Source organism: Oryctolagus cuniculus, chromosome 11 (genome assembly GCF_051225735.1).
Source record: "Oryctolagus cuniculus isolate XC-2025 breed Fujian yellow rabbit chromosome 11, ASM5122573v1, whole genome shotgun sequence".
NCBI classification, from domain to species: Eukaryota; Metazoa; Chordata; class Mammalia; order Lagomorpha; family Leporidae; genus Oryctolagus; species Oryctolagus cuniculus.
In genome coordinates this window covers 61,730,985-61,756,851 of record NC_142877.1, presented here as the reverse complement: position 1 = coordinate 61,756,851, position 25,867 = coordinate 61,730,985, and the positions used below count along the sequence as shown (strand labels likewise).

General features: G+C 38.5%; 1 long non-coding RNA gene across 2 annotated transcripts in view; it reads right to left on the bottom strand.

The window, feature by feature from the left end:
• LOC149123501 (uncharacterized) overlaps positions 1–22,282 on the bottom strand; it is a 54,817-nt gene extending 32,535 nt beyond the window's left edge. The window contains exons 1-3 of one of the 2 annotated variants that reach the window (XR_016216155.1): positions 22,006–22,282; positions 21,826–21,915; positions 9,521–9,563 (exon numbers count right to left, since the gene is read on the bottom strand). This is a non-coding gene — a long non-coding RNA (uncharacterized LOC149123501). The other variant, XR_016216154.1, reaches the window with a different exon arrangement.
• Positions 22,283–25,867: the final 3,585 nt, after the last annotated feature.

The following is a 25,867-nucleotide window of genomic DNA, read 5'->3' as shown; positions in this document are numbered from 1 at the left end:
AAATAATTGAAAAATGAATCTTGATGAAGAATGGGATGGGAGAGGGAGTGGGAGATGGGTTGGTTGCGGGTGGGAGGGAGGTTATGGGGGGGGGAAGCTGCTATAATTCAAAAGTTGTACTTTGGAAATTTATATTTCTTAAATAAAAGTTGGGGAAAAAAAACAGGTCTTGGGGCTGGTGCTGTGGCATAATAGACTAAGCCTCCACCTGTGGTGCCGGCATCCCACATAGGATCTTGTTCCTGTTCCTGCTGCTCCATTTCTGATGTAGCTCTCTGCTTATGGCCTGGGAAAGCAGTAGCAAATGACCCAAGTGCTTCATGCACTGCACCCAGATGGGAGACCTGAAAGAATCTCCCGGTTCTTGGCTTCAGATTGGCCTACTTCCAGACGTTCTGACCATCTGGGGAGTGAAGCAGTGGATAGAAGATCTTTCTCTCTATCTCTCCCTCTCTTTCTGTAACTCTGCTTCTCAAGTAAATAAATAAAATCTTTAAAGAATAAGAAAAAGTATTTATGGAAAAAATGACACAGTAATATTACCTGCCAAATGTAATTACTGAGATATGCTTTAAATAGTAGATGCATGATTTTTCCACTATAAATTATTTTTCAATTTGAGGGGAGGGTGTTATATAATATCATTCTTTTTAGGTTTTATATTTTAATTGAAAGATAACATGTATGTTGTGGGTTTGTTTTTTTTTTTGACAGGCAGAGTGGACAGTGAAAGAGAGAGACAGAGAGAAAGGTCTTCCTTTGCCTTTGGTTCACCCTCCAATGGCCACCGCGGCTGGTGCGCTGCGGCCAGTGCACCGCGCTGATCCGATGGCAGGAGCCAGGTACTTATCCTGGTCTCCCATGGGGTGCAGGGCCCAAGTACTTGGGCCATCCTCCACTGCACTCCCTGGCTACAGCAGAGAGCTGGCCTGGAAGAGGGGCAACTGGAACAGAATCTGGTGCCCCGACCGGGACTAGAACCCGGTGTGCCGGTGCCACAAGGCGGAGAATTAGCCTAGTGAGCCGCGGCGCCGGCAACATGTATGTTTTTATCATATGCAACATGATGCTTTGAAATAAAGATATTATGGAATGATAAAATCTAGTAGTTAATAGATGCATCAGCCTCACATTGTTAGCAATTTTATTGAGAGATGAAAAATCCATGTTCTTTACATTTCTCAAGAATATAATAAATCATCATTAACTACAGCTTGCTGTATGGCAATCTCTTGCTATCTGTTCCTCCTATCTGATGGTAACTGTGTATGCTCTGAGCAACATCTCACCATTATCATTTCCCTTAACTACCCCAGTTTCTGGTAATCACCATTTTACTTTCTACTTCCATGAGATCAACTTTATGAGATTGCACACAATGTGGTATCTGTCTTAAGGTTGCTGGCTTATTTAATTTAAGATGCCAGGTTTATTGATGCTGTTGCAAATGACATTTTATTCTTTTTATGACCAAATAGCATTTAATTATATATATTATAGTGTAACCACACATATATGTCATATAAATAAAATATATATCACCTTTCTTAAAGATTTATTTATTTATTTATTTATGTATTTATTTATTTGAAAGGCAGGATAACACAGATAGGGAGGGAGATCTTTCTACCTGCTCGTCCACTCCCCAAATGGCTCCAACAGTTGGAGGTAGGTTAGGCTGACACCAGGAGGCAGAAACTCCATCTGGGTCTCCCTCCTGGGTAGCAAGAAGGCAAGTACTTGAGCCATAATCTCCTGATTCCTAGATTTATTTACAGGGAGGTAAATTGGAAGTGGAGTAGTTAGGACTCATTCCAGCACTCTCATATGAGATGTGAGAGTCCCCAGCAGTTGCTTAACCTACTGGCCCTCGATGACAGTTTCTTTATCCATTCATCTGTGATTGAATACTTAGTCTGTTCCCTTATCTTGTCTATTGTGAATAGTATTGAAATAACGTGCAAGTGCAGATAGTTCTTCTATAGGTTGACTTCATTTCCTATAGCTGTATATCCAGTAGTGGGATCTCTGGTAACTTTATTTTCAATTTTAAGCTTAAATTCCTCTTAAGTCATTCAATAATTATTGGTTGATCACCTGTATATGTGTGGTATGCAATGTTATGCAAAATGATCACCTGTTTATGAGTGGTTGCAATGTTGAAGATGCAAAATAAAGAAATTTTGGGAAAGTTTTTAAAATCTGCAGTAGTCTTCCAAAATCCTCCTGGAAGAAAACTGATTTACTATACCTATCAACTAACGAATTCTGTTTGCTTGTTTTTTCTTGTGTAAAATATTAACCTCTGGAATAATCCTGCTTGAAAGGGCAGAATCACTTGTAAAGATGGTCATTCACATTTAACATGAAAAAAAACAGTTGAGTTTCAGAATTGTTTTCAGAACGTTTTGATGTGCTGTACTATTATCCATCTATGTTTGTCCAAAATATGCTGCAAGCAGGGCAGGTGCTGTGTTAAGATGTCCAGTATGTTACACAAGAAGGCCTTTCCTGGTGCTGTTGGCTCCATTACCCCAAAGTCTAAACTTCAATCTTTAGTATAGGTCCGTAATTGCCTTCTCATATTTCATTGACCTCTTACTGAATGAGAATCAACCTATTCACTCATTCATAAAGGCAGGGTGGAAGGTTAGGGATTCAGAGCCAGGTTTGCCTTCTAGGTCTGCTGCCCATCACCTAGGCAATACAGTTCAGCTGTATTTTCTTGTGGGCTTCACTTTAAAAGTGAAACTAAATGGTGGGTGTTGTGGGTGTGATAACATGGATAACTGCAAATATTTTTAAAAGGATAGGAAAGGCAAACTCTCTAAAATAAAAAATCCAACTAAATGCTGTTATTGCCATCATTTATTATGAAGAGCATCTTTTCAGTGACGAGTAGGTGTAGATAAATCAGGTAATTAATAGGACTTTTTGACAATTGAAGTGGTTTGCAGCATGAAAATCATGAACCCGAAAAGAATTTATAGCCACCTTTCCTTTACTTGTTTCATAAATTGTTTGACTCTCATACTGACTTTCTTTGAAATGCCTTGGTGATATATTCTAACTTTTGAATTGTCTCCTTATTTTGGTGAACTCTGTGAACTGGATGACACTTGAGACTAATTTATATTTATGGATTTATCACCTAACTCAGAGAACATATCATTGCAAAAGGTCAAAATGCTAAAGAAGCATTTTGAACTCAATACACTATGATATTTGAAATTGCTTCTTAATGCAGTAGGCCATTGCATTCAGAAATAATGCTTTTTATACAATATAAGGGAGGGCTTTTCAAAGCTTTCAACGTCTTCTATTTATTTATCTCTTCTTTGTTTCTACAATTTGCTTTTCTATAAGGTACAAGACATTGTTTTATTACGACTACCTCTGAAAACAAATATCTAAGCCTTCTATTTCTTGTCAAGTAATGTGTTATTTCTGATTATTACTTTCTTGATACCTATATGAAATCTGATGCAAAGATAAGCTTTACCATGAAAACTGGGATAACAATTCACTAGGTTTCAATAATTCAAAGCCAAATAAATTTCAATAATTCAAAGCCAAATAAATTTTGCATGTTTTCTACTTTTATTGCAATATCCCTGAGCTGCTTTCCTTCAATAACAAATATTGAGGTCCTTTTATTTCTTGTGTTATCAATGGGACATCATTTTCTTATTTTCCCTTGCTTCTTAGTTAGTCTCTTTATTTAAACTTTTAATTATTAGGGTTGGGTGTTTGGTGCAGTCGTTAAGGTGGTTAAGATGTTTGCTTGGGTTACCTGAATGTGACATCAGAGTGCCTGTATTTGAGTTCTTGCTGTGCATCCAGTTCCAGCTTCCTGCCAATGTGCATACTGAGACGGCAGGTGATGGCTCAAGTACTTGGATCCCTGCCACCCCATGTGAAAATTCCTTGTCTTTTTTGCTTCACCCAACACTGGCTGTTGCAAGCATCTGTGGAGTGAACTGCTAGATGGAAGATTTTTCTCTTTCTTTCTCAGTTTCACACCTTTTAAATTAATTAAAGATAAATAAACTACATTTTATGCATTTTTATTCCAACTTTTAATTTAATTAGTTTAATTTTTAGATTTAATTAGTTTTAGCAGATTCAATGTGATTTGTAGATACAAGTCTAAGAACATAGTAATATTCCCTTCCTCCATCTTTCCCTCCCTGCTTCCCCCTCTCTCCCTTCCTCCCTACTTCCTTCTCTCATTTTGTTTAGATTTTGAGATGACATATTTTAAAATTATATTACAGCCAAAAATCTTAACACTTACCATATAAGAAGTTTAACAAGTAAAAATAAGTTAGTTTATTGAGAATATAGTTTATTGGCTATAAAAATAATTGAATGAAAAATGATCATTTCACCCATATACAGTAAATTTTAAAGTAATCACAGATCATTAAAGATATAGAAGTATAATATGTTTTTTTAAAAAGATTTATTTATTTGAAAGGCAGAGTTACAGAGAAGCAGAGGCAGAGAGAGAGAGAGAGAGAAAAGTCTTCCATCCTCTGGTTCACTCCCCAAGTAGCTGCAATAGCTAGAACTGAGCCAATCCAAAGCCAGGAGTCAGAAGCTTCTTCTGGGTCTCCTGTGTGGGTTCAGGGGGCCAAGGACTTGTGCCATCTTCTACTGCTTTCCCAGGCCAAAGGAGAAGCCTGGATTGGAAGTGGAGCAGCCAGGACTTGAACCGGCTCCCATATGGGATGCCGGCACTGCAGGTGGCAGTTTTATCCTCTACGCCACAGTGCTGGCCCCAAGTATAACATTCTTAACCATTGGTTTGGCAAAGTTATAAAACAAAGGTTTTTTTAATTACTACATAAATATTTAAATTCAAAATCAGATGTGTGATTGAAGAGTTATAATTGTATATGTGCGGGTGTAAAAAGTTAAGCTTAAGCTTACAGGTTTAAACCTTCCTGGTGCAGCTGTGAAAATAAGACAGAGTAAAGTAGCACCTTGACAGTAGGGACTCCATTTTGGAGCACTTGAGACTGCGTTCTGGGAAAGCAACCCCCCCCCCCCCGCCGCCCCGTGAGACTCTGGTCTGAAACTATGATCTCAAATAGTCGGACAATAGCAGTGCACTACATCACCCTTGGCAACGCACAAAAACCCCCTAGCATGATGGCTCAAGCTTAAAAATAAAAAGGTTACACCTGGGTTACCTGAGCTAATAATGAAAATGTGATTTGTCTATGTCTTAAGATCATAATTGCTGATTGTAAGATATTAGCAACTGCTTAGCAACCGTGTATTCTCTCCCCCCTCCCAATTTTGCGGTTTTTGCCTTTATAAACCCTAACCTTTGGTTATTCGGGGCTGCTCTGCTCATGTATGATCAGACAGCCCCAGCATGCTGGATAATCAATAAAGCTTCCCCTTGCTGTTTGCATAAGAGACGTCTCTTGGTGACGTTTTTCGGGCGGTCAACTCTAACATGATATTCTTGATGTATAGTAAAATTTACATAAATGTCTTTGGTTTCAGACCTTTGGACTTGCTATAACATTGAGTAAAAAGGCCTTTATTCACTCATTGTTTTATTGAGTATTCTTGAGTGTCTGTTATATGCCAGAATTAGATAAAATCAATGCAATCATGGAACATAGATCTACAAGAGTACAAGAGATATAGATATAGATTTAAATTATTACAGATATTGGTATATCAGACATTCAATGAACAAACATGGTAATATAAATTGACTAAAGTACAGTAAAGCAGGAAATGAAATTGGTAGAGAACAGAACTAGAGACTACACAGATCAAGAATCAGGGAATATCTGGGGCCATATTTCGAGAATATAAAATCTGAAGTCAATCATCCCAGAGGTAGAAGATTCCAACATGGAAATTCACGTGTGAAAGCTCTAAGATAAGTGCAGTTTTAGCAGAAATTTGTCAACCAGATGGTTTATGGTGAGGGAGGGATTATAAGAAATAAAGGCAAAGTACAAGGGGATCTAGATCTTTTCAGGGGATTCAGAGGTGGAAATGGAGACCATACACTTGCAGCTTTATCTATCAATTGTGTTCTTCATCACTCTGTGAGCCACTTTATATTTCTCTCGCTTATTTGTCACAATAACATTTGGAAAATATCTTAGTACCCTTCATTTGTAGATGAGAAAGGTGAGATTTACTTTCTGAACAGTTAGAAAATGGCAAAGCTGAGATTCAGCCCTGAGTGTGTTTTCTGGCAATTATATGATTCTGTTTGGCTGTAATCCCCTCAGAAGATGGAAGGATTGAACTGAACCATGGAAAGTAATCCTATTCCCATTGCCATCTCAAAGTATAATGGGGTTGTGTTAGTATTAATCATGGCCATTTGCAATCTTTCATAATATTTACTATCTGTATGTTTATGCATCATCTCATGAATTTATTTTATAGTTACTACAGTGGAGGAATCTTAGAATCATTCAAGGATTTGATGTAGGGGCAGGTGTTTAGCTTATTGGTTTGAAAGCTTGTGCTTTACATGAAAGTATTTAGATTGGATTCTTGGATCCAGCTCCTGTTTGCAGCTTCTTGCTAATGCAGGCACTGGAAGAGAGCAATGATGACTCAAATAATTGGGTTCCTGCCACCTTAGGACACCTCAATTGAATTCCCAGCTCCAACTTTTGTCCTGCAGTCCTTGCCATTTCAGGCATTCAGGAAGTGAAGTAGTGAATGAGAGTGCTCTTTGTCTCTCTGCTTCTTGAACAAATTTCAAAAATAAGTAAATAAAACAGGAAAGGGTGGTCAAGATGGCTGAATGGAGAAGAACTACACAAAACTCAGCCATAGAAAAGTATCAGAACAACAAAGGAAGAACCGTGTTTCCAGGAGATTGAGGGAAATTGTCAGTAAAAAAGTCATTGGAACTACAAACAATACAGAGACTCTGAAACCTGCTCCCTGGTTCGGGAGGATGCCGTCTTGCCAGGATAAGGTAATGGACAGCTGTGTACCCCCTGCCATTGTCACAGACCAGCAGCCCTGAATACAGGGAAGTACATAGTCCTTACCTGACTTTAAATCCAATCTAGAGAACTGAGTCTGATTCACTGCTTTGCTCAAGAAAGCAAATACACATTACCTTCCTCTGTCCACAAAGTGCCATACACAAGCTGCTGAATTACAGCTGTTGCTAAACTCCATTCATTTTTAGGATCCTGACAAGCAGTTCCTTCACTACCAGAAACTACCAGAGCAAGGACGATTTCCAGAGCAGAGAGAGTGCCCCTCTTCACCATGAAGCTTTGAGACTTTGGGGGACAAGCCCATCAAATTATTTTCATTCACTTTGTGACCTAGGAAAGTTCCACTCAGCTTCTTGGGGCTTGGCACTAGCAGTAACCCATAGCAAACACAGAAAACAAGACCTGAGGAAGTCCCATTTTGTACCTTTAGCACAGGTGCTGGATGGCAAGAGCTCAATTCCCAGTTTCACTCTTGCTTGCCCTTTGTGCCCTGCAGCTCTGGGACCATTGCTGTTGCTGCTACAACTCCTGGAGTATCTCACACTCACCTGTGGGTTCTGGAGGACTATATCTGCCTTCCTCTGCTTCAAGCTGCTGGCTACCAAGTCACAGTCCCCATAATAACTGACCCTTTTCCTGTGAGACCTGGGTAAGGACCATACTTTATCCTGTACTCCTACACTGTGACTGTTGTTACAATTAAGTCCCAGGGTCACCTGCGCTTCCCTTGGGGCCTGAGGAAAGTCTTTTCTGCATCCCTCTGCTCCAGGTCTGAAGCTACTAAGGCAAAAATCCCCAGTGTAGCAGGTTCTCACTGTATGGAAAATGAGTAAAGTATCCTACAAGTCCTACAGTTATGGGACTGTGCTGGTTAGAGAGAGCTCTATTCCACAGTCATCTGAATTCATTCTGGGGGATCTAGGTAAAGATCCCATTGCACCATACAGCACTGGGTCTGTGATTGTTCTATAAGTCCCTGGGTCAGTGGTGCTTATTGTTGGAGTCTGGAGAAGGCCCTATCTGCATCTGACTGATCCAGACTTGCAAAGAGTCTAGTGCACAATACCCAGCATAATCTTCCATCACCCTATGGGATGTATGTAAGGTATCCCTTGATTCCTGTAGCTCTGAGACATGGATTCCTAGAGGTTCATTCCATATAGTCACCAGAGTTCTCTTGATGGGACATGGGGAGGACCCTCTCCGCATTCCAATGCTCCAGACCCATACCTGCCAGTTGACAATTTCCAGCATAACCAGTACATGAAATGTGAGAACAGGATCTGATCAATATATCCTGCAGTCTTAGGACTGGGACTGCCAGTAAAAGCCATGGGAACATCTACATATGCCCTGTGGTGCCTGGGTAAGGCTTTATTTCCATTCTACTGCTACAAGCCCATGGTTGCCGTTGCACAATCTCCAGTAAAGGTGCCCAAATCACTCAGGTTTGCCTGATAGGACAATGAGATAGCCCCCTCTGTGTCCCACAATGCAAAGAATGTGGCTACAGCCATCACAAACCTGGTGTGATTAACACGCTATTTTATGGGGACTAAAGACACATTCTTTTGGAAAGCCACATTCATTTTAAAATCATACTAGTACCTATACAATCTGCTGCAAGAGAGACAACTGTGGCACTTGTAGCACTGCTTACATTAATTACAGTGGAAGAAATCACTCAGAGATTACACTTTTGGGACCACCCAGAACCAAACACAAAGCAACCACTCAACAATACCATGCATTCCATCTAAAAAAAGTCTTTACCAATGAAACCTATTCCATAAAGAAGAAGTAACTATAATACTGTATGTGCATATGTCAACAGAGGGACACAGAAAACATTAAGAAGAAAGCAAGTCTGATACCTCCAAAAGAAAAAAAAATAGTTCTCCATAATTAGGTTCTAAGTTGAAGGAAACATATGAATAGTAATCCTAAGGGAAATCAAGGAGATGCAAGAGAATATGGAGAGATAGTTTTTAAAAATAAGAAAACAATGCATAATATGAATGAAGTATTAAAGAGAGAGAAATCATTAAGAATGAACAATTAAAATTTTTGGTGCTGAAAACATCAATCAATGAAATTTTTAAAAAGGAGAGTTTCAACAACAGAATAGACCAAACAGAAGAAATTTTGATCTTGGGGACAAAACTTGAAATAACCTCATCAGACAAAAACAAAGAAAAACAATGAAAAAGAATAAAGAAATTCTCTGAGACATATGAGACACCATTAAGTGAACAAATGTTCATAGTTTGGGGATACCTGAAGAAGAAGAGATTGAAAAAGACATTGAGAACCTATTAAATTAAATAATTAATAGTTGAAAGCTTCCCAAGTCTTGAAACAGTTATGGACATACATACATAGGAAATTCAAAGGAACCCAATTAGACCAATGGAAAAAAGATCTCCCCCAAGGCAGCTTATAATCCAGTTGTCAAAAGATAAGGACATGGAGACAATCCCAAAGACAATGAGAGAAAAATGTCGACCTATACTTACTAGAAATTCCATTAAATCAACAGCAGACTTCTCAGTAGAAACCCTACAAGCCCAAAAAGAGTGAAATGATATATTAAGGTATTGAAAGAAAACAACTTCCAACCAAGAATATTATATCCAGGGAAGCTATCCTTTAGAACTGAAGGAGAAATGAAGGATTTCCCAAACAAGCAAAAACTGAGAGAATTCATCACGAACAAAACACTCTTAACAAGAAACACCAAGGAAAGTCGTACTTTATAATTAAACATCATGAAAACATAGCAACAGTACAGAATTTACTAACAGATACCATTAATAACCAATAAGCTAAATGACAGAAGTTAATTATTATCTATAAATATTAAGCTTAAATGTAAATAGATTAAATTCCATAGTCAAAAGATGTAGATTGGCCAAATGGATTAAAAAAATACTCAACTACACACTACCTACAAGAAACTTATTTCACAGGTGAAGAAACACAGACTGCAAATGAAGGTTTGGAAAAAGAAACCCTATGCAAACGGAAACCAAAAAATAAGCTAAAATAGCTACATTTGTATTATACAAAACAAACTTCCATGTATTTGTCAATTTTCATTGGCCTTCTTGTCAATTCCTAGTCTTATTCTTTCATGGTCTGAGAAGATACATGGTATGACTTCATTTTTTTTTAAATACTGAGAACTGATTTATGGCCTAATATATACTCTATCCTAGAAAACATTCCATGCACTGATGAGAAGAATGTGTATTCTGTAACTGTTAGGTGAAATGTTCTGTAAATTTTAGGTCCATTTTCTCTATAACATGGTTCAATTCTGATGTTTCACTGTTGATTTTCTGTCTGAATTACCTGTTCATTGATGACAGTGGGGTTTTGGAGTTTATCTTTCCCTTTAGGTCTAGTGATATTTGCTCTGTACACATTGGTGGTCTTGTGTTTCATCCTTATTTATTTATGAGTGTTACATATTCTTGCTCAGTCTATGCTGTAAGCCATCTATAATGTCCTTATTCATCTGAAGTTAAACAACATGCTCCTGAATGATCAGCTGATCACTGAGGAATTAAATAAGAAATCCAAAACTTTCTCTAAACAAATGAAAATTAAAACACAACATATCAAAATCTGGGATACAGCAATTATATTAAGAGGGAAGTTTATAGCTATAAGTGCTTAGATTTTTTTTAAAAAATCTTTATTTGAAATGACTCAATTGAACTAGTTTGGGGATAAAATGGAAAAAATAAAAATTTGGTGTATATGCACAACTCTTTCAAGAGACTTTGCTTCAAAGGAGAAAGAGGCATGTTACTTTGTTGTTAAAAGGAAGCTGATTATATAAGTATTTATGAAGATGTGAGGTCACAGATTATTTTATAGTTGGAAGAAAAAATGTGTGGAGAAATTAATTTTAAAGAGGAGAACACTGATGGACAAATGATTCAAAAACATTGAAATGGTTGAATCTAGGATTCAGCAGGAGGACATAGCCTAGAAAGCAGGGGAAGGATCTAAGAGTTGAATAAAAGACTGACACACTTACAGAAGAGGATGAGAAATATTGTGCCAAGCTTAGTTCTACTTAACAGATCGAAATATCTTTTTACAATAGACACAAAAATGTTTGCAGGTGTTAGGAGCACTAGGGATGACAATGTAGAGAACCTGTGCCTTGATGAGAAATGGAAAACAGAATGACTAGGAACTTGATAAAGGGTTGTCATGTGTACAGAAATAACAGTAGATGACAGGAAACAGAAGAATGTAGTCATGCCAGTTATCTAGGTAATATAATTTTTATCCTATATTCATTTAAACCTCATTTAAACTCATTTTACAGATTAGGTGTGATAGTCAGCAAAGAAAAAGAAAATCTGAGCGCAATGATAAAGTAAGAGTTGAAAAGGTGAACCCAGGCTGGCGCCTTGACTCACTAAGCTAATCCTCCACCTGCGGCGCCGGCACCCAGGGGTTCTAGTCCCAATTGGGGCACCAGATTCTGTCCCAGTTTCTCCTCTTCCAGTCCGGCTCTCTGCTGTGGTCCAGGAGGGCAGTGGAGGGTAGCCCAGGTCCTTGGGCCCTGTACCCGCATGGCAGACCAGGGGGAAGCACCTGGCTCCTGGCTTCAAATCAGTGCAGCGCTGACCACAGCGTGCCGGCCGCAGCAGCCATTGGGGTGTGAATCAACGGAAAAGGGAACACTTTTCTCTCTGTTTCTCTCTCTCTCACTGTCTAACTCTGCCTGTAAAAAAATTAAAAAAAAATTAAAAAAAAGAAAAGGTGAACCTATGGTCCAGACTAATTAAAAAAAAAAAAAAAGAAATGAAGACGGAAAAGGAGAAAAATTGGGGGAAACAAATGGTTTAAGGAAATATGCATTCTGAAGTAGTGGGAGTCAAAAAATAGAGTTTATGATTTCAAATCAGAGTCATTTAAGATGTCAACATCTAAGCCCATGGATATAGACACCAAGATGGAGTGGAAGTGGAGATCAGTGGAACTGAAAAAGTCCAGGATTTTAAGGAGGGGAAGGGTTAACAACATTAATTATTGAGTTAATCCAGAATGATAAAATGAAAGGAAAAGATATGTGGTGGTAAATTTTACTTAATAGATAAGTGTCCGCATGCTAGTGGAAGAAAGTTATTAAGAGGAGTAGAATGTGATATTTCTGGATCACTTAATCCTCAGTGATGAGTGATTTCTACAAGTTGGTGTAAAAGAGCATACATAAAAGCTATCATTGAGGCGCTGTGATGACGACAGACCAGACCTATGAAAACAACTGCATCAAAAAGCGTAATTTGAGTTAGCCATAACAGGTTCTTGAGAGCTTACTCTGGATTCAGAGCTGTGTGAAGGACTTAAGGGAACGATGTTCAATATAGACAAAAAGGCATTCACAGAAACTTATATATATGTATAGGTCTCTTCTGAGGAAATAAGTAATTTTTGTACTTTTTATTTGGAAAACACCATTTTAAAAGTTATTTATTTGAAAGTGACAGAGAGAGGAAGAGAGAGATCTTCCATCCACTGTTTTATTCCCTACATGATTGCCAAGTTGAAGCCGGGAGTCTGGAGCTCCAACCACTCTTTCCTAGATGGATTAGCAGGAAGCTGTATTCAAAGTGGAGCAGCCCATATTTGAATTTATCCCAAACACTGGGCTAAACCACTGTGCTGCAAGGCCAGCTCCAGCACCAGATATCATGGTGATGTCAGAGTGATTTGTGGTAACTAACTATAAAAATTAGAATAAAGAATAATCTCTTATAAATATACAAATTACCATATCATAAACAATGAAAATAGTGAATAGTAATTTAAAAATGGTATGGGAAGAAAAGAGTACAAATACTTGTTAAGCTTTAGTGTAGGGAGGATGGGAGTGGTCCATGTCAGAAGCACCATTGATGTTAAATCTCATCCAAAGTGTTTTCTGTGTTTAGAAAGGCAGAGCAGGCCATTTATGAGTTCATGAGAATCATGAGGCCAGAAAAGTAGCCTGAGGCCATACTTTGAAGAACATTGCATGGGCATTATTTGTACTTATCCTTACAGAAAACTCTGGTAGGTAAGGGTGGAAATTAGGAGATGTGCAATGATGCAGTTCATCTTTCAACATGTTAACTTCTGAGTAGTTCTGCAGCATTGGCTTTTGTGGAGAAATTTGAGTGAAGAATGGGTGTGAAAGCTTACTGACATGTGAAAGTTTATTGAAATTCTTCAGAAAAGAGCTGTTAATAAAAGCCAAATAGGGGCAGGTGTTTGGCCTCGTGACTAAGACACTGACTAACACACCCACCTCCAGTGTCAGAGTGCTTGGGTTTGACATCCAGGTTCACTCAATATTCCAGCTTCCTATTATGCAGACCCTGGAAGACAGCAGTGATGGTGCAGGTGGTTGGGTCCCTGAAACAGATATGGGAGACCTGAATTGAGTTGCTAGCTCCTGGTTCTCAGCCCAGCTGTTGTGGGCATTAAGTGGTGAAATAGCAGATGGGTGCTCTCTGTCTGACTGTCTGTCTTTAATTGTCAAATTTAAAAATAAAGACCAAAATAAAGCAGAAGCTGTGAGAATGCAGGAGAAGACAGACATTTTGGATAGATGTGGGGTCTGTAGTGTAGATACAGACTGGGGTCTGTAAAGAAATGAAAGCCCAGAGAAGAAATAAACTTCAAATCCAAGATACTATGTGCTAAATAAAACCTCACGTGTAAAGTAAGATAACGCTGATATAAGAAACTCATTTTTTTTTGCAACACACTTAGCTTAGGCAATTGATTATTGTACAAAAAGTTTAAAAACGTATGCCTGACATCAATAGCTCATGTTCCTCTTTCTTTAGTTTTCAAAGTAGTTAAGCTGCAAGTGAGGTGAGCCATTCTCTAGATTGCTTTCTATACAATGAAAATCAAGAATTGCAGAGCCTTCTCGGTGGAGTCCGGGAAAATATGGATATAAAGGAGCTCCACGTTCCTTCTCCCTCGTCTCCCTTTGACTACCTACAGCATGAAGACAGATCAGTTATTTACTGCGGCAACTACCAGGGTCTTATTCACTGGATGTGAGGGAGATTGCTGTGCCTCTCCAACAGAAGCAACGGGGCAGCATTGAAATGAACTGACACATCAGATCTCCACAGCTGTTCTTTAAAAGTAATACATTAATCAAGGGGTAAACAAGGTATTGTCACCCTGACAAAATTTTACCAGACTGCATCAGAGAAATCTCCTGAAATCACCCCTCTTGAATATAAACCAGGGCTTGACATTTCCCAAAAGCAGGCAATAGACCTCAGCGATCTTTGGCTACTTCTTTTTAATCTTTCGAAAGAAGAACACTTTCTTGATTAGTGACCTGATTCTGTAGAATAATTTAATACCTGAGCCTCCCTTGAAAAAGGTGTGTTAGGTAAGATCTGAAGGCACTTTCCCTCCAGGAGTGACTTTAATGTTGATGAATATTTTAGGACTTCCTTTAAACAATTCATTTCTTCAGTTTCTGTTTTTAAATTTTTATTAATATGAAGAGCTTTCATGTGTTTCATAGGTACAATTCTAAGAAGAAAACCATAATGCCCTCCCTCCCTATATCCTTCCCTCAATCCCCTCTTTCCTTCCTTTTTTTTTTAATTTTAAAAACCATAATTTCAGTCCACATAGGCTTACACTCTGATATTGGATATTACATAGGCTTAATCTACCAGTAACTATAATATTCAACAAGTGAAAAGTATAAAGACCACAGTTCCACAGGAGTACAAGCAAGGGTTAAAAACAGCAATTGAATCCCAAGATGTCTGTTTCATTCCTCTACCTTTTTGCTATTCTGTTTTTTTTTTTTTTTTTTTTTTTTCTGTTTTAGTTTGTGTCCTCAAAGACTCCTGGCTAAGTTACAGTTTGCTCAGTTCTTTCCTTTCCTCATTATTTCCAGTACAACATGCCTACATTTAATTTTGTGTCATTTGACCTTCTAGAACACCCTAGAGCACCACAAGGACACCCATACCCTGTGTAGGAGTGCCACGGACTGAGTCTCACCTCTGCTTCTGAATTAGCTGACAGTGTGCATTCTGGGAGGCAGCAGGTGATGATTAAGTTATCCAGTTCCTGTCACCCATGTGGGAGAGCTGGATGGAGTTCCTGACTCTTCACTTAGGCCTGACCCTGCCCTGGTTGCAGTGGGCATTTGGAGAGTGAACCAGTAGGTAGAAGATCTCTCTTTTTTTCTTTGTTGCTCTACTTTTCAAACAAATAAAAATAAGTAAACATTCTTAAAAACCCTAGAGGACTCTCTTTTCCTTTGGGATACTTTATTATCCTTTCCTTTAAAAAAAAAAGATTTATTTATTTATTTGAAAGAGTTACACAGAGAGAGGAGAGGCAGAGAGAAAGAGGTCTCCATCTGCTGGTTCACTCCCCAATTGGCCACAACGGCCGGAGCTGCAGTAATCCAAAGCCAGGAGCCAGGAGCTTCTTCTGGGTCTCCCACGCAGGTGCAGGGGCCCAAGGACTTGGGCCATCTTCTACTGCTTTCCCAAGCTATAGCAGAGAGTTGGATCAGAAGTGGAGCAGCAGGGACTCAAACTGGCTCTCTATGGGATGCCAGCACTGCAGGCAACAATTTACCTGCTATGCCACAGCACTGGCCCCTATTCTTTCTTTGGTTTCAAGATTATATAAAACCTGCTACTATTCTTTTTTTTTTTTTTTAGATTTTTATTTATTTATTTGAGAGGCAGAGTTACAGACAATGAGAGAGAGAGACAGAGAGAAAGGTCTTCCTTCCATTGGTTCACTCCCCAAGTGGCTGCCATAGCTGGCGCTGCGCCAATCCAAAGCCAGGAGCCAGGTGCTTCTTCCTAGTCTCCTGCGCAGGTGCAGGGGCCCAAGCACTTGGGCCATCCTCTACTGCTTTCCCAGGTCACAGTAGGGAGCTGGATTAGAAGAGGAGCAGCCGGGACTAGAACCTGCACCCATCTGGGATGCTGGTGCCACAGGCAGAGGATTAACCCACTGCACCACGGTGCCAGCCCCTGCTACTATTCTGAATGCAAAGCTTTGTCACGGACTACTATCCACATTGCCTCTCCTCTACTGTTGATACACTTTGTGCTTTCTCGTTCCTTCATTCTGAATTCTCACCTCTTTTAAAGTGCAGTTTCACTTTGTGCGTATGTATTGAAATAACACACCGTACCCTGTAATATGAACAACTATTATGTATTAATCAAAAACTTTAAAATGTTTAAATACTTGGAAATACTAAGTAACTTGATTGGATCATGGCACATTGTATGCGTGTATCAAGTTTTCACATTCTAACCCACAAATATGTACACTAGACATAATAATTTTAAAAGTTGAGTTCACTTTCTCTTATCTCTTTGGTTTCATTCCCATTATTTTCCTGAGATTATCTCTAATTAGTATTTGTTAAGTATGTATTATACCTCAAACATTTTATTTTTGCAAAAGAAATATGTTTTTCCTTTGAATCATTGTTAGAACACATAGCCTACTGGGAATTGTGGCAGAGAAAACATACTGTGGGCAAGTGCTCTTCTTTAGGACAGAGGGGGTTTGGTATTCAGGGAGGGGTGAACAGATTAGGTTAAGCTTTTGTTGGATTTTAAAGACAAATGAGAGTTTTAAGAATAGCTGCTTATGAGCCTTTCAGTTTTCCTGTTGCTCAGCCTCAGCTGCCCTCACCAATCTCCAGCTCATACAGTATCTCTGTCTCTTCCCTGAAAGAGTCGAGTCCTGTCCTTTTGATACAGATATGTCCAGTTGTATTGCTGACCAGCAGATAAATTTAACTTTTCATAAATCGCCATTAGGAAGAGAAAATGTGAACTAACCAACAAATGTGATCCTATCAGTATGTGATTGCAGGCCAGAACTATGTGACCCAATACAATCGCAGTAGTTTCCTAAGCTTACTAGAATCATCCCAGGATACTGCTCAGAACTAAAGATTACCAGAATCCAACTCAGATGTTCTGAATTAACCCCTTATCAGCACATTAAGACCACAAAGAAAAATTAAGATTTCAAAGAAAGAAATGTAGCTTTCATTATTCACAGATATCATTGTTTCTGCAGATTTTAAAAGGACTTATAGATCAGTAGTTGTCATTTATTAAGAGAGATTACCAAGCTTGATTGATAAAAGATCAAACTGTAAAGATAAATTTCATTTCTCTACAAGAAGCAGAGAATGGAATTTTTAGTAGATGTCCTTTACATTAGTATCAAAAATATGAAGTATACAGGAACCTACTCTGTGTAGAATCTCGAGCACTTACGTATTAGTTTGTTAGGCTGCCACAAAAAAAAAAAAAATCAATGTGAGCTGGGTAAGATTAAATAACAGAAATTTGTTTCTGATTATTCTGGAGACTGGCAAGGCCAAGATTAGGATGCCAACATGCTACGTTTCATCCAGAGGGCTTTTCTCTTGGTTTGTAGATGGCTGCCTTGTGTGCTCACGTAATCTCCTCTTTGTGGTCTTTTACATATATATGGAGGGTGATTTTTTTTTCTTTTCTTCTTATAAGGCATCCAATCATTAATGACCTCTTTAAACCTTCATTATCTATGTCCAATAGTCACATGACGGGGTAGGGGAAGAGTGTTAAGGTTTCAATATATGAATTCAGTGGAAGGAGACACAATTCAGACTAAAGCCACTATTAAAACAGACATACATTTAAAAAATTGTGAGAAATACCTTATGTGTATGGACAAAGACACAATAATGTAAAATGTAAATTCTCTCCAAATTAATCAGTATCTCAACAGGAATTTTGTTTGTGTGCTTCAGTATGGGCTTGAAAAATTGATTTTATAGAATCGGTTACAGGATTATTCATACATTTATAAGGCTTTTTATATTTATCTTATATAGTTCTATAATTCATATGAAAATATCAAGGGTCTGGGCCAGCATTGTGACAGAATAGGTTAAGCCACAATCTGCAATACTGGCATCCCGTACGGGTGGCTGGTCAAGTCCTAGATGCTCTGCTTCCAATCCAGCTCCCTGCTAATGTACCTGGGAAAGCAGCAGAGGATGGCTCAAGTGCTTGGGCTCCTGCACCCATTTAGAAGAACTGAATGAAGCTCCTGACTCCTAGCTTCTACCTGGTCCAGCCTTGGCTGGTGGAGTCATTTGGGTTGTGAACCAGTAGATGGAAGATATCATTCTCTCTCTTGCACTTTATACTTCTCTTTTCCTTTCAAATAAATATAAGTCTTTTAAAAATATATAAAGGGTCAAGAAATAACACCATTACATGACATTAATAGTGAAAAACAAGATGATTAATTTCTTTCAAATTTAAGTATATGTAAATTATATTAATTGAACAGTATGATATTAAGTCAAGATAAACAGACCAACGGAACAGAATATACAGCTCAGGAACCAATCCAGTCATTCTTCAAAAATACATTCTAATGGGATTTAAGATCTCAATGTGAAACGAAAATTTATAAAGCCTTTAGAAGTTAATACAAGAAAATGTCCTCATTACCACTGTAAGGTGAGGATTTTTTTTTTTCAACTTTTATTTAATAAATATAAATTTCCAAAGTACAACTTCTGAATTATAGCGGCCTTTCCCCCCATAACCTCCCTCCCACTCGCAACCATTCCATCTCCCACTCCTTCTCCTATCCCATTCTTCATCAAGATTCATTTTCAATTATCTTTATATACAGAAGATAATTTAGTATATATGAAGTAAAAATTTCAACAGTTTGCACCCACAAATACACACAAAGTATAGAGTACTGTTTGGGTAGTAGTTTTACCATTAATTTGCATAGTACAACACATTAAGGACAGAGGTCCTACATAGGGAGCAGGTGCACAGTGACTCCCGTTGTATTTTAACAATTGACACTCTTAATTATGACGTCAGTAATCACCCAAACTCTTGTCATAGCCAGGAAATGCAAATCAAAACCAAGGTGTTCCTCGACAGTCAGGACAAGGGCTGATCAAACAACAATGAGGTTTCACCTCACCCCAGTTAGAATGGCTCACATACAGAAATCTACCAACAACAGATGCCGGTGAGGATATGGGGAAAAAGGGACACTAACCCACTGTTTGTGGGAATGCAAACTGGTAAAGCCGCTATGGCACTCAGTTTGGAGATTGCTCAGAAATCTGAATATAGCACTACCATACAACCCAGCCATCCCACTCCTTGGAATTTACCCAAAGGAAATTAAATTGGCGAATAAAAGAGCTGTCTGCACCTCAGTGTTTATTGCAGCTCAATTCACAATAGTTAAGACCTGGAACCAACCTAAATGCCCATCAACAGAAGATTGGATAAGGAAATTATGGGATATGTACTCTATAGAATACTATACCGAAGTTAAAAAAAAAAAAAAAAAAAAAAAAGGTCTGGTCATTTGCAACAAAATGGAGGAATCTGGAAAACATTATGCTGAGTGAAATAAGCCAATCCCAAAGGGACAGATATCATATGTTCTCCCTGATCAGTGACAACCTACTAAGCACCTAAAAGGAAACCTGTTGAAGTGAAATGGACACTATGAGAAACAATGTCTTGATCAGCCCTTGTCCTGACTATCGAGGAACAACTTACTATTTTATTCCTTTTAGTATTTTTTTGTTCTATGCAATACCATTGGTTAAACTCTTTAATTAACACACAGTTATCCTCAGTGTTTAAATTTAACTAAAAAGTGATCCCTGTTAAATATAAGAGTGGGAATAAGAGAGGGAAGAGATATACAGTCGGCACATGCTCACTCGGACTTACCCCTAATGGTAGAGCTAGAAATGTGCCAGAGGATTCCAATTCAGTCGCATCAAGGTGGCATGTACCAATGCCATCTTACTTGTTAAAGTGATCAGTTTCAGTTCATAATTGATCAAAAAGATAGGATTAAGTGTCAAAGGGATTACATAAATAAGACCAGTGTCTGCAAATAATAATTGATAGAATTAAAGAGGAGAGAATGGTCCTACATGGGAAGCAGGATACACAGCAGACCCAGAGAAGGGCAAATGCCCTAAACAACACTCTGACCTCAGAATCTGCCCTTAAGGCATTCAGATCTGGCTAAAAAGCCCATGAGAGTTTCACAGGCATGGAAAGCCAAGACACTCTGGCCAAAAAAAAAAAAAAAAAAACCCTAAATGAAAGATCTCTGCAAGTGAGATCCCAGTGGAAAGAACGAGCCATCAAAGAAGGAGGTACCTTTCTCTGAAGGGAGGAAAGAACTTCCACTTTGACTATGACCTTGTCTAAATAAAATCGGAGTTGGCAAACTCAAAAGGCTTCCATAGCCTTGGCAACTCATGACAAGATCCTCGGGGGATTACTGATGCCATAAACAAGAGTGTCAATTTGTTAAGTCAACAACAGGAGTTACTGTGTACTTACTCCTCATGTAGGATCTCTTGTCCTTAATGTGTTGTACAATATGGATTACTGCAATAACTAGTACTCAAACAGTACTTTACACTTTGTGTTTTGGTGTGGGTGCAAACTTGAAATCTTCACTTAATATATACTAACTTGAACTTCTGTATATAAAGATAATTGAGAATGAATCTTGATGTGAATGGAATGGGAGAGAGAGCGGGAGATGGGAGGGTTGCGGGTGGGAGGAAGTTAAAAAAACAAAGGTTTTTTTAAAATAATAATCATATTCAACTTAGTTCTGATTTTATATATATCTATATAAACATGAGCCAGCATTGTGGCACAGCAGGTGAATCTTTTGCTTAGGATACTGGCATCCCATATTGGAGCACTGGTTAGCATTTAGGCTGCTCCATTTCCAATCCAGCTTTCAGCTAACCCATCTAGGAAAGCAGCTGAGGATGGCCCTAGTACTTGGACCCCTACCGTCCATCTGAGAGACCACATGGAGTGTCAGGTCCCTGGTTTTGTCCTGATCCATTCTTAACCGCTGCAGCCATTGGGGAGTGAACCAGCGGATGGAAGATCTCTTTCTCCTTGTCCCTCCCTCCCTCTTTGTAGCTCTGCCTTTCAAATAAATAAAACAGATCTTCAAAAACTAAATTAAATTAAAGGAAAATTAGAAATAATATCTCCAAGCATCAGGAGTTTGCGGTAGATAAAATAATAGAAAAGACACAACAAGGTCATGAATTCTAAGGTATGATAATGTTGTATATCTTATTTTTTGTTCAGAATATACAGCATTTACTTTAAAATTATCTAATTTACATGTGTGTCATTCAGGGTTTATTCACTCCTCTAGACATGCAGGATACAGCTCAGTTTTTTGAAAAACATTATTCCTTAATTATTAGACCCAGGAACAGTCTTGATTCAGTAATGCAAATGTTCATTCAGGTTAATAATCACAGATTTTTTTACCTGAGAGTTTATTTTTTGTTTTCTAGCTCTGTTGCTCTCCAGTATTAGAGCCCAGCAACCTCAGAAGGGAAAGGTGAATCCATTCAGCTTCTCTATTTCCTACACTTGCACGTAGCCCTCTCCCTCCTTCCACCTGACTGCCCCTCATTCTTAATTTCTCCAAAGTTAGGGCTGAGAGAAGAAATTGTGAGAGAAATAAGAGGTGCTACTTAATAGGTACTGTTCTCATTTGGATGGCCTGTTCTTTGGGCTTGAAGAATGTTTGAAGCTGATTTTTCCCTCTTGACCTTGGTTCTGGAGAGATCACCTGTTAGGAACACCTGACTTCAGCTGCCTCAGTGAGTCAGTGCCTTTCCTCTGGATAGACATTAAAACACAAATCAAAGATAATAAACAAATTCTTCAGCTCCTACCTCCATGAGTGAAGGTCGAGTCTCCTTCTGCAGTGGTTGCGTGGCCCTCGGGAAACAATGATCCCCATGAGGTTCCCTGTGGTGTTTCATCTGCAGAGGAAGCATCCCACGGTGAGCCAGGAGGCAGAAGGGGAGTGAATCCAGCTCAGTGCTTATAACAAACCTTCTCATGAGACCTACCTTCTAAAGGCAGGCCCCAGTGATCCGAGGACCTCCTTGTAAGCCCTTCTCCTACACACCAAGATTGGATTATGTTTCCACCCTTATTACTACTAACTAGTGACTTTTGAGTTTAAAGGTCTATATGAGTTTAGGAGCCAAATCCTATCCAAACCCTGGCAGTTATTTCATTTAGACTTTTTTGCTGTTGCAGGGGATGTTTCTTAGAATGCATGGGAATCTTTCAAACTTTTTTCTTCATCTGTTGAAATCTCAGCAGAAATAAGTTCCATTCTGACACCTTGTCAGAAACACTTTCAACAAACCGATTCACTCCTCTGTGTGTATGGATGTGAATAGTATATGGATACTTTTCCAGAGCACTACATGTTGATTTTTGCTAGCTTTCCCTTCTGCTCATCATTAGCGAAATGGACTAAGAAAATATAAGGCAGTTAGCATTCATTCCTGTTTCCTTCTTTCATACGTTGGTCTAAATCACTTGCCTGCTATGCTTTCTTCTCCAGAACATCGTCATTATGATATTATACATTTATTATCCATTTAATAAATTTTCATATGGTACAAGAGAAAAATTAGCTTATAAATAATGTCATCAGAAGACTAGGAACTCTTTCCTATCCTGTGCCATGGACATATGGCATCCAGTAAAATTTTTTGTTCAAGACTATCATATAAATACATTAAATAATAAATGCAACAAAAATTCTCCCAACATTTAAGAACAAAACATGATTCTGATTTTTATATTGTATATATTGAGATGGTATACTATGCTAAATATTTATATGACAGCTAAGGAATTTTCTAAGAATTGAAGGAAAACAATAAGCTTTTCTTACTTAGGTTTATGATTGTCAGTGAAGATGTTCTTGTGTGTATTTGATGAGCTCCTAGTATTGTCAGAAATTTATAGTTATTGGGAAGTTGAAGTTAGTATATCTTACTGAAGCAGTTTCTCTCAGCATGAAACTCTGTCTTAGGAAACAACTTAATTATCTTATGATCTTCTTTGTTTCTGTTTGATGTAATTCTTTTATCTTGGCAATTGTGTAGAATCCATTATAATCATTGTGTGCATAAAAGTATAAACTCTACCCACTCAGTTTGCCAATTATACATTAAATTACTACCTTAAATGAACATTGTAGAGGGAAAATATGAAAAATAAAAAGCCTGGGTTTATTACTTATTACTTGAAAAGAACAAAAATCTATCACCACAGAGACAAAAATACAATATTTGCTTAAAAACCATGAACTATACTCCCAGCTAAGATTATAACTTATTTTAAGATATAAAATGATCACTCTCGCTTGTTCTCTCTCTCTCTTTTTTTTTTTTTTTCTTTTGACTCAGTTGGGAAGTAATTCCACACAGCTGAGTGGAATTGAGAGTAGTTGATGTATGAAATCTGACCCCTGTGGGTATTCGTTTGCTTACCAGAGTCAGGTTTTTCTGCTTGGCTAATGAGGGGCACCTGCTTTACATATGCAAAATGGCGCACACTGCTTTACTTATGTAAAATGGCGCCTGCCCTTTGTCTTGCTCAGCTTTGTAAGGTGATTGGAGAGAGAGGCTAAATGTCCATGCAGGTTCCCCTTATTTATTCGATTTTTTTCTCTCCTCCAGCCAGCCTGGTGAACTTTCCCCAGTGGGGTTTCAGGCCTCCTTCTCTGCAGGCTTTTTCTGCCTTTCCCTGCCAATGTCTCAGGTTACCGAGAGGTTTTTAGCTCACCTGCCCTTCCAGCGCTGGCACGCAGACTCTGCGGCTCCGGCGGGTCCGGCGGGTCCGGCGGGTAGGAGCACATAAACAAGACTAGTGTCTGCAAATACTAGCTGATAGAATAAAAAAGGGAGAGAACAATCCAACATGGGAAGCAAGACACACAGCAGACCCATAGAATGGCAGATGTCCTAAACAGCACTCTGGCCTCAGAATCAGCCCTTCAGGCATGCGGATCTGGCTGAAAAGCCCATGAGAGTATTACAGGCATGGAAAGCCAAAACACTCTAGAAAAAAAAAAAAAAAAACAAAAACAAAACCTACATGAAAGATCTCCGCGAGTGAGATTCCAGTGAAAAGAATAGGTCATCAAAGAAGGAGGTACCTTTCTCTGAAGGGAGGAGAGAACTTCCACTTTGACTACGACCTTGTCTAAATATGATCAGAGTCAGTGAACTCAAAAGGCTTCCATAGCTTTGGCGACTCATGACAAGAGCCTAGGGTGATTACTGATGCCATAAACAAGAGTGTCACTGTGCACTTACTCCTCATGTAAGATCTCTGTCCTTAATGTGCTGTACATTGTGATTTAATGCTATAACTAGTACTCAAACAGTATTTTTCACTTTGTGTTTCTATGTGGGTGCAAACTGTTCAATCTTTACTTAATATATGCTAAACTGATCTTCTGTATATAAAGAGAATTGAAAATGAATCTTGATGTGACTGGAAGGGGGAAGGGAGAGGGAAAGGGGAGGGTTGCGGGTGGGAGGGAAGTTATGGGGGGGGAGCCATTGTAATCCATAAGCTGTACTTTGGAAATTTATATTCATTAAATAAAAGTTAAAAAAAAGATATAAAATGGCTGTTTCTGAGTGTGTGAAAGTTTTTGGTACTAAATTGAATATAAATCTAAAATAATTTTTGCAAAGTACAAAAAAAGAGATGCTCCAAAAATATAGAGATTACACCCAAATAAATCATCATTTTTACAACTGTCCTGATTTTTTTTACTTAATCTCTCTTTTACTTAATAAAAAAATGAAGTTTTCATTTATTTCCTAAATTTTACCAAAGACTAGCAAGAGGATTTCCTATTAGGTATAGTCAATGGTGATATAAAATGGTGACCTCTTAGTAATCTTCAGCATGTAAAGGGTTAAAGTCTAGTAGTTTGTAATCACCTGGATTTTTAAAAATGATTAAAATCATGCATAGCAGAGTTGTGATTGACTATCCCACACCGGAGTTTTTAAAACTAATTAATCCCATCACCTTTGCCAGAAATTGCTTCAGGCCTGAATACATCGTTCAAATTTTGCTAATGAGAAAGGAAACCTTCTGAGGGATCTGGTAAAAACTTTCCTCATTCTTACGAGAGCACTGCAGGAAAAGACAACTTCTCATTCTTGTCTGCTGTGTAAAAAGAAGCCATCGTCCTGAAGCCTACTCAGCCAACACCACATCAATCCATTCTGCCTCTTGCTGCCTTTGAGTAATTTTTATATTGTTTAAACTTATTTGTAATTAACATTTGCTGTTAACAAAAGGTCTTTAGTATATGAAGGGATCTGAAGAATTATTAAGCAAACTAGAATAGAGAAGGTAAATGGCAACACCGACACTGGTCTCACGAGAATAGCGGTTGCAGAAAATATTGTCAAGTAGACGTCACAAGGAGCTGAATTTCAGCTAAGCCTACTTCTTGGTGTCAGAGCTGCATTACCCTGGAAATCGTAAAATCCCTCTCATTAGCAGTTTACTAGGCACATCTTAGATAACAGCAAATTTGAAAAATTAGACTGTAGAACCTTGTGAGTCACTTCCATAATCAAAGTGAACACTTGAAGTGGCAAAAAAAGTAGGCATTGGAGCACTGGCAGAGACTCTAAAACAGTTTTCAGAGTGAAAGTCTGTCATGCACTCTTGTACAGAGGGAGCCTGACCATCACAAACAAGAACAGTCAAAACTGCAAGAAACTAGTGGGAGCCAATTTTTGAACATACAGCTTACAGTGATTGTGGGGAGCAACCCGGACTGGACTGAGTTACTGGAATTAAGACTTATTCTATGCATCTGCTCTCCCACAATATGGCGCTGGGAGAGGAGGCAACAGCTTCTACCCAGCTGCCTCT